This window comes from Salmo salar, chromosome 18, assembly GCF_965601325.2.
Source record: "Salmo salar chromosome 18, fSalSal1, whole genome shotgun sequence".
NCBI lineage: Eukaryota > Metazoa > Chordata > Actinopteri > Salmoniformes > Salmonidae > Salmo > Salmo salar.
The window spans coordinates 77730366-77742426 of record NC_138308.1 but is presented as its reverse complement, the minus strand read 5'-3'; the positions used below and the strand labels follow the sequence as shown (position 1 = coordinate 77742426).

Genomic DNA, 12061 nt, shown 5'->3' with positions numbered 1-12061 from the left:
AATGTTTCACGTCATTGAATACAGCCCTGCATGATCTTGATGACTTCTAAACATGGAGATGTGTTACTTCAGGGAGGGTGTCAAGTCTGCCCACAGTATTATTGTGAGATAAACTTCTTGAGGGCTTGAGTCATTGAGTAGTGACTGGGTGATAGTCACTACAAAACATGAATAATAGAGCCTATCATTACATGGTTAAAGTATGTTTTGATCCAATGTTCTACAATACTGACATCTGTATAGATATTTTTTTCAAAACGAATGTGTGGTACTGTGCTCAATCATAGCCAAGTCTAAAGGTTGTATATTGATTAACAAAGTAAACATACATGTTTGTAGTGAAACAAGAACATATTACAACTTTATTCACAATTTCAAAATAACAATGAATGACAAATCATTGTCAGAATGAAAGTTACAGGTTGTGCCTGTAACCTGCATCCAACCAGGGGGGTAATTTAAAAAGGGGGGGGGGGGGGGGGGGGGGGGGTTGTAGGTCCCCTCCAAAATTTTGTTTTACTATTATTTTTTATTACTGGCCAATCTATCCCATGCATGAAAAAAGTAACTTTGTTTTCCATTTTTGTTTACATGCACATTATTCATACACATTATTTTATACAAGGTATTACATGTCAGAAATAGTATTTTTATACAAGGTATTACATGTCAGAAATAGTTTGATATACACATTACACCTTAAATGGTACTCAGGCATTTCCAGTATGCATGATATGGTGTTCAGTCCTAACTATTACATAGATTATGAGTTTCTAATCTCACCCCTCAGTTACTCTCAGCCCATCCCACCTACCTCCATAGACCACCGTATATTTCCAATATATATTTTGATCCCCTCCAACATTAGAAAGAAGAGAAATTGTCATTTCCAATTATATGCAATTCTTTTTTTTTTTCTTTTTTTTTTGAAATAGTCAAACCAACGCCGCAGCCTCTTGACAACCCTGAAACATATGGATTCTAAAATGGGTGAAATCCTTATATTTCTTGCCACATTTCCCACAGACGTGGGGTTCGGTGACAGAGTGAAGTTTCACTATGTGGGTTTTAAGGTAGGACGCCAGAGCAAAGGTTTTATCGCAGTGATCGCAGGTGAACGGCTTCTCTCCGGTGTGCAAGGCCGCATGGACTTTATATGATTCGTGTTGATAGAAACCCTTGCCACATTCATCACAGGTATAAGTTGGGTCTTCGGTGTGGGTGCGTTCGTGTCTCTTGAGCCCACGTTCACCTTTGAAGCCTTTCCCACAGTGGCTGCACGCGAACGGCTTGCTGGTCAGGTGCGAAGCTTGATGAATCTTGAGGTAATAAGACCGAATAAAGGTCATTGGGCATTTGTCGCAAGAATACGGCTTGGAGTCCGTGTGCGTCTTCTTGTGGTCGTTAAGAGTATACTTGGTTTTGAAACACATTTGACACTGAGGGCACTGGAATGCTCTCTCTTCTGAATGAACACTTGCATGGATTTTCAAATTTTTATTCTCTGCGAAGCACTTCCCACATGTGGGACATTGGAATGGCTTCTCTCCCCTATGGACTGATGCTTGGTGCCGTTTGAGCTCAGAAGGAGTCTTGAAACCTTTCCCACACAATTCACAACGGTGAGCTCCTCCTCCACTGTGAGTAAGCTGGTGATTCTTGAGGTATTTCAACTTAACGAAGGTTTTTGGACATTTGTCACAAGCATATGAATCTGAATTTGAATTGTGCAACATTGTGTGTTCCTTGAGGCCACTTTTACTTTTAAAACACTTTTGACACACGAGGCATTGGAACGGTTTCTCTGTTGAATGAACGCTTGCGTGAGTGTCCAAATAATGCTTTGTTGCAAAGCACTTCCCACATGTTGGACACTCAAGCGGCTTCTCTCTTCTGTGGACCACTGCTTGGTGTATTCTGAGCTTCCAAGCAGTCGGGAAACATTTCCCACATAATTCACAACAATAAGGTCTCTCTCCTGTGTGAGTCTGTTGATGCAGTTTTAAATTACTTGAATTCTTAAAAACCTTACCACAATCCAGACAGTGGTGCTCTTTCCTGGTGGTGGTAGTCTTGTTTTTCTTTATGTTGGGCCTTGGCTTTATGTTGTGAACAGATTTGTCATTTGAGGTTTGTCCAGCTTTAGCATTCTCCTCCTCCCATTGGTCATCAGCGGTTTCCTCACTTCCGTCTGATTCTGCCGCTGTGGGTTGTGCTTCTATTCTCATTTTCTTCCTCCTGGGTCTGGTGGACATCACAGAGTCCCCACTGGGAGTTTGGGGGTCTGTACTTGGGGCCTGATTGTCTGTAGACGTGCTTGCTACCTTTTTGTCTGTAGGCCTGCTTGCTGCCTGTTTGTCTGTAGGCCTGCTTGCTGCCTGTTTGTCTGTAGGCCTGCTTGCTGCCTGTTTGTCTGTAGGCCTGCTTGCTGCCTGTTTGTCTGTAGGCCTGCTTGCTGCCTGTTTGTCTGTAGGCCTGCTTGCTGCCTGTTTGTCTGTAGGCCTGCTCGCTGACTGTTTGTCTGCAATAGCCACCTGTTTGATAGACTCAATGAGTGAGGAGGAAGGTATTTTAGCTAGAGATATAAATGACTGTTCCATCGCTATGGTTTTAGCTCTGATCGTGGTCTCCTTGACATTTGTAGTGTTGTCAGCCTCACCACTGGGAGTTGGCACGTCAACCTGAAGGAAAAAAAGGGTTGTAATTTTTGGAATTGTAACTCAGTCGCAGAGCAGCGCCCAAGGGTACAACGGCAGTACCAGTCAGTCTTCAGATTCAAGGATAATAATAGTAATAGGCTCATTCTCACAGATAACGTCAACCCCATGGTCAGAATGCACAATTCTTGCAAACATGTAAAATATAACATACCTCAAAATCCTCTGCAAACTCTGGTGATAATGGTGCTTCCGTCCATTCCTCCTCTTCCTCTGTCTGTGCGGTTCTTTCTACTGTCTTTTCAGGTATCTCCTTACCATCAGTCATCTCCAATAGCTTCATTTTCAGAGATTTAATCTCACTTTGACTCTGGCATATCTCTGAACGCAGTGCTTCAGTGCCTTTGGAGATCAACTGGTTGATTTTGGTGAGAGTCTGTTTCACAAACTGTTTCATCACACATGTCAACTGGACCTAGAATCAGAGAACAGATATACACTTATTTTTCATTCCACAACAACCTTTTTTCAAGCTGTTGATGTTTGTCATCATGAGTCTTGCACTGGAGGAGGGTTGCCACGTCATCGGTTCTCTCGCCAAATTAGCCTATTTTGAAAATGATGTTACGGTTGTGTGTTTTTGGGCCACACACAGCATTTGTCTTTTTAAAAAATCATATAGATTTAATTTAGCTGTGACCTGCTGCTGCTGACTATTAGGCAGTCTGTTGCTGAGTGAATGGTGGGGAGGATCGGAGTGGTGTTTGTGTTGAGACTGGGTTTCCCAAACTCGGTCCTGGGGCCCCCCTGATAATGAGTTGGTTATTATAATTCAAGGGCAAAAACTAAAATGGGGGGAGAACTAGTTTGGGAAACCCTGAGAGATCGCAGAGTCACGTGAGTGACAGAGGAGACGGAGCAGCACGCGGGCACATCGTGACATCTTTTCACCAGTTGTAGGTAGGCTATTTAGAGCGTCATTATGGAGACACCTATTTCCAACGCTTTTTCCATTAAACATATTAACGCTGATGCGTATCAAGTAATAATGGCAACAAAGCACTGGAAAACGACTTTAGGAGCACTAGAGCGCATTAGATACTGTTGCTTGGAGGTGGTTTAAACTGGACTTCACTTATAGAAAACCGTATTAGGCGAAGGGTTTCACTCAGTTCTTGGGTCTCGAGCACCACGTGAGTAGAAATTTGAAATGGAAATTATGGAACTCCCTCGCGTGCTTCTGTTACGGGCAAAAGTCCACAACGAAACTAACATTAAATGTGGAGAATGATACATTTGCATCTGTTGGCTATCAAGTAGCCTAATAGTCAAATGTAGCCTACCATTTGATACAATAAATATGTTGAAATGATGATCACTGGAGTCATTGCAAATCAATTTGTGCCACTTGTGTAGCGTACCTAGAGCTGGCAAACAGATTCAATAAATAGCCTATACCTTTACTTATTGTTGTTGTAGCCTTGTGTTATTATGCAATTATTAATGGCCATGTTTAGTTAATTAAAATTGGAAGTTATCAACTGTGATCATTGTCACTGCTCTATCACAATTGCCAATAAACTGCTGTTAGAATGCAATTAACGGTATCAGTCAGATTAGGCTAGGGGTAAAAAAAAACTAACACTGGCTGTTGTTGACAAGCATATTCAGCCCGTATCCATTTTATGAATCACATTTGAATCAGTGATTACAATTACGACCCCAGCCTATTCCAGCAGGCTATTGGGCAACACAAATACGTCTTACCTCGAATCGCCTCACTATTCATGCTGAATAAATTAGTCTGTCAATTTGAACTAAGCAAGCTGCTAAATAGTTCAGTTTAGGCTACATCTTGCCTACGCTACTGTTGGCCATCTGAAATGAGACGCAGGCCTATCAGGGGCTACTGTCTTTGTGACCTGCATCTAGCTAAGCAAACCATGGCAAAGTTGAATTACAATCATAAACCCAGATTTTAGAAATGACAAGTCAATCTCGCAAATAGGCAATTTATAGCAGTTTGTAGTCTTGACATCTGGCACATAATAACGGCACAATTGCCAGAGAATAGCCAAAAGAATTGTCCATGTGATTCTTGCGCTGAGACTTCGAGATACTCTGTCCAACTTTCATCACTCAAACTCTACTGCCGGATTTATCTATAGTTATGCACGTGCAAAGGCAATTTATTTACAATTATAAACTGGGGGGTTTGAGCCCTGAATGCTGATTGACTGACAGGCGTGGTATATCAGACATTTATTTTTACTGGTCTAATTATGTTGGTGACCAGTTTATAATAGCAATAAGGCACTGTGTTGCGTCGTGCATAAGAACTGCCCTTAGTGGTGGTATATTGACCATATACCAAACCCCCGTTGGCCTTAATGTTTAATCATTCCAGTCAAATGAGTTAAATCGACATCCATTGATGGAAAATGATCTGGCGAGTTTGCGACATATTCAGATTCCTTTATTACATCACGTTAACTCGCAATAACTATTATTTTGATAGAAAACCATTTAAAAAAAATCTTACGTCGATATTTAAGTAATAATGACGGAGAAGCCGGTGTTTGGAGGACATATTGGCACGGGTGTTGTTTCGTCTCGGGCCGGCAAACCGTGCCAACATACCCACCCGAAAACACCGGCTTCGAGGGCATTATCACTTTTTTTTTTTATATACATGGATGGTTGTTATGGCATTTATTTTAAAATAATAGATTTAGCCAGTGGTAACTTGTGGAATAAACACTGGCTGGAATGCAGTTTTAACCAATCAGCATTCAGGATTAGACCCACCCGTTGTATAATCATTCTTAATTCACTCGATAACGTTATTCAATTAATAACTTTTATTTCCTGGGAGGGGACTTCATGTGTGGTGAAGAATGGTACATACAAGACACATAACATAACACAAAAACATGTAGGCTACAGTACAATACAAATAGAAACTTAAGGAATTTGATGGATGTTGGCAGAAAAAAAATCTGAGAGCAGCTTCTAGTTATGGAGAAAGTGTTTATTGGTTCAAATGTGGCAGTTCTCTTTGCTGCCAGAAAAAGAAATTGGGCTAGTTCTCTCGGCATTGTGGGCGGGTTTTGAGAAATATTACCACAACCTGGCAACCCTACTCTGGAGGCAGTTTCCTTTAGATGGGCCAGCAGCAAAGTAAAAATGGTCTATATCGTAAAAATGTATGAAAACACAGCATTAGGGTTAGCAGTGTGGTTAATGTTTGGTTTAAGAATCAGATTTGATGACATTGTTGCTCTGCCTGCTAGAGACCACTCTGCAGAGCTGCCTCCAGTATTTTTTTATTTATTTAAACTACAGTACATGAGCCTTCTCAATAAATGCCAACCTGCACTATCAATAGCAAACTAATTAGCACACATGTTAACAGTTCGAATTTGGAGAAGTAAAGTTAGCCACTTACTTTAACCTCCAACCTGGATTCTCTTTCAAATTCCCCCGTCTCCCCTGCATCAATGTCTGTCCTGTCTTGTGTGGAAAAGACTAAGACCGCCATACATTTGTCAATTTCATCCTCCAACGACGTCATTAATTCATCCATAACAAAGACCAACTCATTATGGAAAGGATCAGGCTGCCACATCTTGTTTTTGGTAGTTAATTCGCTATCAACCGCTAACGTTAAAATGTTAAGGACAACAACAACGCACCAACGGATGTACTCTTCGACGAGAAGCTTAACATTGCTGTATATTATATTTAAAGGCGCGTTACTGCCACCTGCTGAGCTGGATGTTAACACGTAGTCCCTCCTCCAACAGCCCCGTGCGCCGTCTAGTGGTCGGTCTTGTAGCACGTTCTCTGCAACTTTGCACCGAAACAACGAAGGAAATAATTCAGTCTTTCGCTGTAAAAATGTTTTCTTCATAGCACACTTTCGGGGCAAATTATTTCCATAAAATAATGTGATATCTCAATGCACCGCAACGGATAATGTCCCATTCGGTGAGCAAGGCATCTACTCCTGTCGAGTCATCATAATGACTTTGATTTGCAATATTCAGCTGACTCACGCACTGCAATCATTGATTGATCTCTATTTTAATGTCTACGTATTATTAACGAACAGTATCATTGAAGCATAATGCATGCCTTATATAGCGATGCCTGTCTGGATGCTGAATGAACCAGACACTGGTTCTACGCGTTTCCCTTTCTAAGAGGTAAGTATATACCGCCACCTGTTGTGCACTACTAGATAGTGCATTGACTTTGCTAAAGGGTCTGTGGACGATGTTTCCTGGTGAAGTCACGTGGTCATGTGAAAACTCCTGGTTCTAACCACAAGCTACAGCGGCCACAACTGGGACCTGTTCAGAGAGATGTTGTTACAGAATGTTAGATTCAGAAACGTGTCGTGTAGAACAGATATGGTTGGTTGTTAGAATAAGGAATCGTGTCAGCTCTATTTATTCTATTTCTATAGGCAACTGTCAGAATGTTTCACATCATTGAATTCAGCCCTGCATGATCTTGATGACTTCTAAACATGGAGATGTGTTACTTCAGGGAGGGTGTCAGTCTGCTCAATGTATTATTGTGAAATAAACTTCTTGAGGGCTTGAGTCGTCATTGAGTAGTTACTGGGTGATAGGCTCTATTATTCATGTTTTGTAGTGACTATCATTATAGCTTTATATTTTACATGGTCAAAGTATTTTTTTTTTTTAGATGTTCATCTACTCAACAATACTGACATCTGTATAAAAAATGACTTAAAAACAAAATGTGTGATACTGCGCTCTATCATAGCCAAGTCTAACGGTTGTATATTGATTAACAAGTAAACATACATGTTTGTAGTGAAACAAGAACATTACAACTTTAATCACAATTCCAAAAATAACAATGAATGACAAAGCATTTTCAGAATGAAAGTTACAGCTTGTGCCTTTAACCTGCATCCAACCAGGGGGGTAATTTAAGAGGGGGTTATATATCCCCCTTACTGGCCAAGTCTGTATACATAAAAAAATCTACTCAAAACAAACGTTATTGGTACTGTACAAGGAAACACGCATGTTTGTAGTGAAAACATAACATATTACAACTTCACAATTCCAAAATAACAATAAAAAGTCAAGCCAACGCTGCAGCCTCTTGACAACCCTGAAACATATGGATTCTAAAATGGGTGAAATCCTTATATTTCTTGCCACATTTCCCACAGACGTGGGGTTTGGTGACAGAGTGATGATTTGCAATGTGGGTTTTAAGGTAGGACGCCAGAGCAAAGTTTTTACTGCAGTAAACACAGGTGAACGGCTTCTCTCCGGTGTGCAAGGCTGCATGGACTTGAAACGTTTCGTGTTGATAGAAACCCTTGCCACATTCGTCACAGGTATAAGGTGGGTCTTCGGTGTGGGTGCGTTCGTGTCCCTTGAGCCCACGTTCACCTTTGAAGCCTTTCCCACAGTGGCTGCACGCGAACGGCTTGCTGGTCATGTGCGAGATTTCATGCCTTCTGAGGTAATGCGACCGAATAAAGGTCATTGGGCATTTGTCGCAAGAATACGGCTTGGAGTCCGTGTGCGTCTTCTTATGAGCGTTAAGAGTATATTTGGTTTTGAAACACATTTGACACTGAGGGCACTGGAATGCTCTCTCTCCTGAATGAACACTTGTGTGAATTTTCAAATTTGTCTTTGTTGCGAAGCACTTCCCACATGTGGGACATTGGAATGGCTTCTCTCCCCTATGGACTGATGCTTGGTGCTGTTTGAGCTGAGAAGGAGTCTTGAAACCTTTCCCACACAATTCACAACGGTGAGCTCCTCCTCCACTGTGAGTAAGCTGGTGATTCTTGAGGTATTTCAACTTAACGAAGGTTTTTGGACATTTGTCACAAGCATATGAATCTGAATTTGAATTGTGCATCATTGTGTGTTCCTTGAAGCCCTTTTTGCTTTTAAAACACTTTTGACACACGAGGCATCGGAACGGTTTCTCTGTTGAATGAACGCTTGCGTGAGTGTCCAAATAACTCTTTGTTGCAAAGCACTTCCCACATGTTGGACACTCAAGCGGCTTCTCTCTTCTGTGGACAACTGCTTGGTGTATTCTGAGCTTCCAAGCAGTCGGGAAACATTTCCCACATAATTCACAACAATAAGGTCTCTCTCCTGTGTGAGTCTGTTGATGCAGTTTTAAATTACTTGAATTCTTAAAAACCTTACCACAATCCAGACAGTGGTGCTCTTTCCTGGTGGTGGTAGTCGTGTTTTTCTTTATGTTGGGCCTTGGCTTTATGTTGTGAACAGATTTGTCATTCGAGGTTTGTCCAGCTTTAGCATTCTCCTCCTCCCATTGGTCATCAGCGGTTTCCTCACTTCCGTCTGATTCTGCCGCTGTGGGTTGTGCTTCTATTCTCATTTTCTTCCTCCTGGGTCTGGTGGACATCACAGAGTCCCCACTGGGAGTTTGGGGGTCTGTACTTGTGGCCTGATTGTCTGTAGGCCTGCTCGCTGACTGTTTGATAGACTCAATGAGTGAGGAGGAGGGTATTTTAGCTAGAGATATAAATGACTGTTCCATCACTATGGTTTTAGCTCTGATTGTGGTCTCCTTCTTGACATTTGTAGTGTTGTCAGCGTCACCACTGGGAGTTGGCACGTCAACCTGAAAAAAAAAAAGGGTTGTAATTTTTGGAATTGTAACTCAGTCGCAGAGAAGCGCCCAAGGGTACAACGGCAGTACCAGTCAGTCCTGGGATTCAAGGATTTTAAAATGTATTTTACCTTCATTTAACTAGGCAAGTCAGTTAAGAATAAATTCTTATTTTCAATGACAGCCTAGCAACAGTGGGTTAACTGCCTTGTTCAGGGGCAGAACAACAGATTTTTTTACCTTGTCAGCTTGGGGATTCGATCTTACAACCTTTCGGTTACTAGTCCAACACTGTAACCACTAGCCTACCTGCCGCCCCGGATAATAAAAGTAGTAGGCTCATTCTCACAGATAACTTCAACCCCCAAAATATAACATACCTCAAAATCCTCAGCAAACTCTGGTGATAATGGTGCTTCCGTCCATTCCTCCTCTTCCTCTATCTGTAGGGTTCTTTCCACTGTATTTTCAGGTACTTCCTTACTATCAGCCATCTCCAATAGCTTGATTTTCAGAGATTTCATCTCACTTTGACTCTGGCATATCTCTGAACGCAGTGCTGCAGTGCCTTTGGAGATCAACTGGTTGATTTTGGCGATAGTCTGTTTCACGAACTGTTTCATCACACATGTCAACTCTACCTACAATCAGAGAACAGGCTACTTATTTGTCATTCAACAACAAGCTGTATCCATGCTGGTTATATGAAACAAATGATTAACACGGAAGATAACATTTCGTATTTGTAGAAGTAAAGTCGGCCACTTACTTTTACCTCCAACTTGGATTCTCTTTCAATTTCCCTTGTCTCTCCTGAATCAATGTCTGTGCTGTATTGTGTTGAGGAGACCGAGAACGCCATTCGTTTGTCAATTTCCTCCTCCAACGACGTCATTAATTCATCCATAATAGAGACCAACTCATTGTGGAAAGGATCGGGCTGCCACATCTTGTATTTGGTAGTTAATTATCAACCGCTAATGTTACATTTTTAACAAAAAAAACTGATGAAGTTGAACACACGGATATATCAAAGACAGTACCGTAGATATATCCTTCTGCCTACTTGACATGACATAGAAAGGTGCATTACTGCCACCTGCTGTACTGGATGTCAAAACTTAGTCCCTCCTCTAACAGCCTCGTGCGCCCTCTAGTGGTCAATCTTTAATTTTGTAATCTAGCAGACGCCATTAACCAGAGCGATCAGGGTTAAGTGCCTTGCACAAGGTCACATCGATAGATTTTTCACCTCGTTAGCTCAGGGATTTGAACCAGCAACCTTTCGGTTACCGGCCCAACGCTCTTAACTGCTAGGCTACCATCTTGTAACATGAGCCCTGCAACTTTTCCATCTTAACAGTGAAGAAAATAGAGCAGTGGAGGTGTCATATAACACCTATCGGTCCAACAGGGAAATGGTTCCAATAATTTTTACACCATTCATTTTTCCTATAGAGAATTTTAGAAACACTTAAAATAAGGGCTGTGTTTCGTGTAGGCTTACCCCCGGGTGACGTTTTGGTAACCATGTAATCTCTCTCGGACAAGGTGACTTTTATGAATATATTCGGTTCTATTTACTGACAGATTCTAAAATGTTAATTAGCATCAAAGTAGACATCATCCCTGCAAGCTCATGCACATCATCTCTAGCTGACACCTTTGCTAACAGGTATTGTGTCAATTGAAAACTTTCACAAGACAGTTCACAGAATTGTCAATTTAATGAAATGTAGCCAATTTATTTATTACTACATATAGCTAATGCAGATATGCTTAGCTTTGCCTCGTTTCGGCAGTCTCGTTCAGGTCATCATGGCATTTGTAGTTCTTTATGATAGCCACATTAGCAGCTAATTAGCATTTAATTTTGGGGGGTAAATACAAAAGTCACCTTGTCCTAGAAAGATTTACATGGTTATCAAAACGTCACACCAGGGTAGGCTTACACGAAACACAGCCCTTATTTGAAGTGTTTCTAAAATCCCCTATTAGAATAATGATTGGATCTATTTCCTTGTTTGACCGCTATGTTTTATAGGTAATATGACTCATACAGTGGAGTCTTTCACTGTAAATTTTTTTTCTTCATAGCACAATTTTGGGAAAAAGTATTTCCATAAAATAATGTGATATTTCAATACACAGCAACTGATAATGTCCCATTCAGTGACCAAGGCATACTTATGTCAAGTCATCATAATGACTTGGATTTGCAATATTCAGCTGACTCACGCACTGCGATCAATGATTGATCTCTTTTTTAATATTTATGCATTATTAATGAACAGTATCATCGTAGCATAATGCATGCCTTATATAGTGCTACCTGTCTGGATGCTGAATGAACCAGAAACTGTAAGTTCTATGTGCTTGAAATTCCCAGTGGTGTAAAGTACAGATCCGCCCCTTTTTTCAATTTTTGCTTAAGTAAAAATACTTTAAAGTACTACTTAAGTATTTTTGGGGGGTATTTATTACTTACTATTACTTTTACTTCACTAAATTCCTAAAGAAAATTATGTAATTTTTACTCCATACATTTTCCCTGACACCCAAAAGTACTCGTTACATTTTGAATTCTTAGCAGGACAGAAAATGGGCCAATTCACACACTTATCAAGAGAACATTCCTGGTCATCTCTATTGCCACTGATCTGGCGGACTCACAAAACACAAATGCTTTGTTTTTAAATTATGTCTGAGTGTTAGTGTGACCCTGGCTCTCCGTAAATAAAATTGTTTTTTTA

At 40.9% G+C, this 12061-nt stretch overlaps 2 non-coding genes across 2 annotated transcripts; both read right to left on the bottom strand.

The window, feature by feature from the left end:
• Positions 1-2376: 2376 nt before the first annotated feature.
• LOC123723672 (uncharacterized) lies at positions 2377-6373 on the bottom strand. Its single transcript, XR_014381403.1, has 3 exons — positions 6106-6373; positions 2872-3132; positions 2377-2681 (listed from the first exon to the last, which is right to left on the bottom strand). It is a non-coding gene; the product is annotated as an uncharacterized LOC123723672 (transcript).
• A 2686-nt stretch (positions 6374-9059) lies between these two features.
• On the bottom strand, positions 9060-10363 carry LOC106577660 (uncharacterized). Its single transcript, XR_014381402.1, has 3 exons — positions 10078-10363; positions 9689-9949; positions 9060-9320 (listed from the first exon to the last, which is right to left on the bottom strand). It is a non-coding gene; the product is annotated as an uncharacterized LOC106577660 (transcript).
• Positions 10364-12061: the final 1698 nt, after the last annotated feature.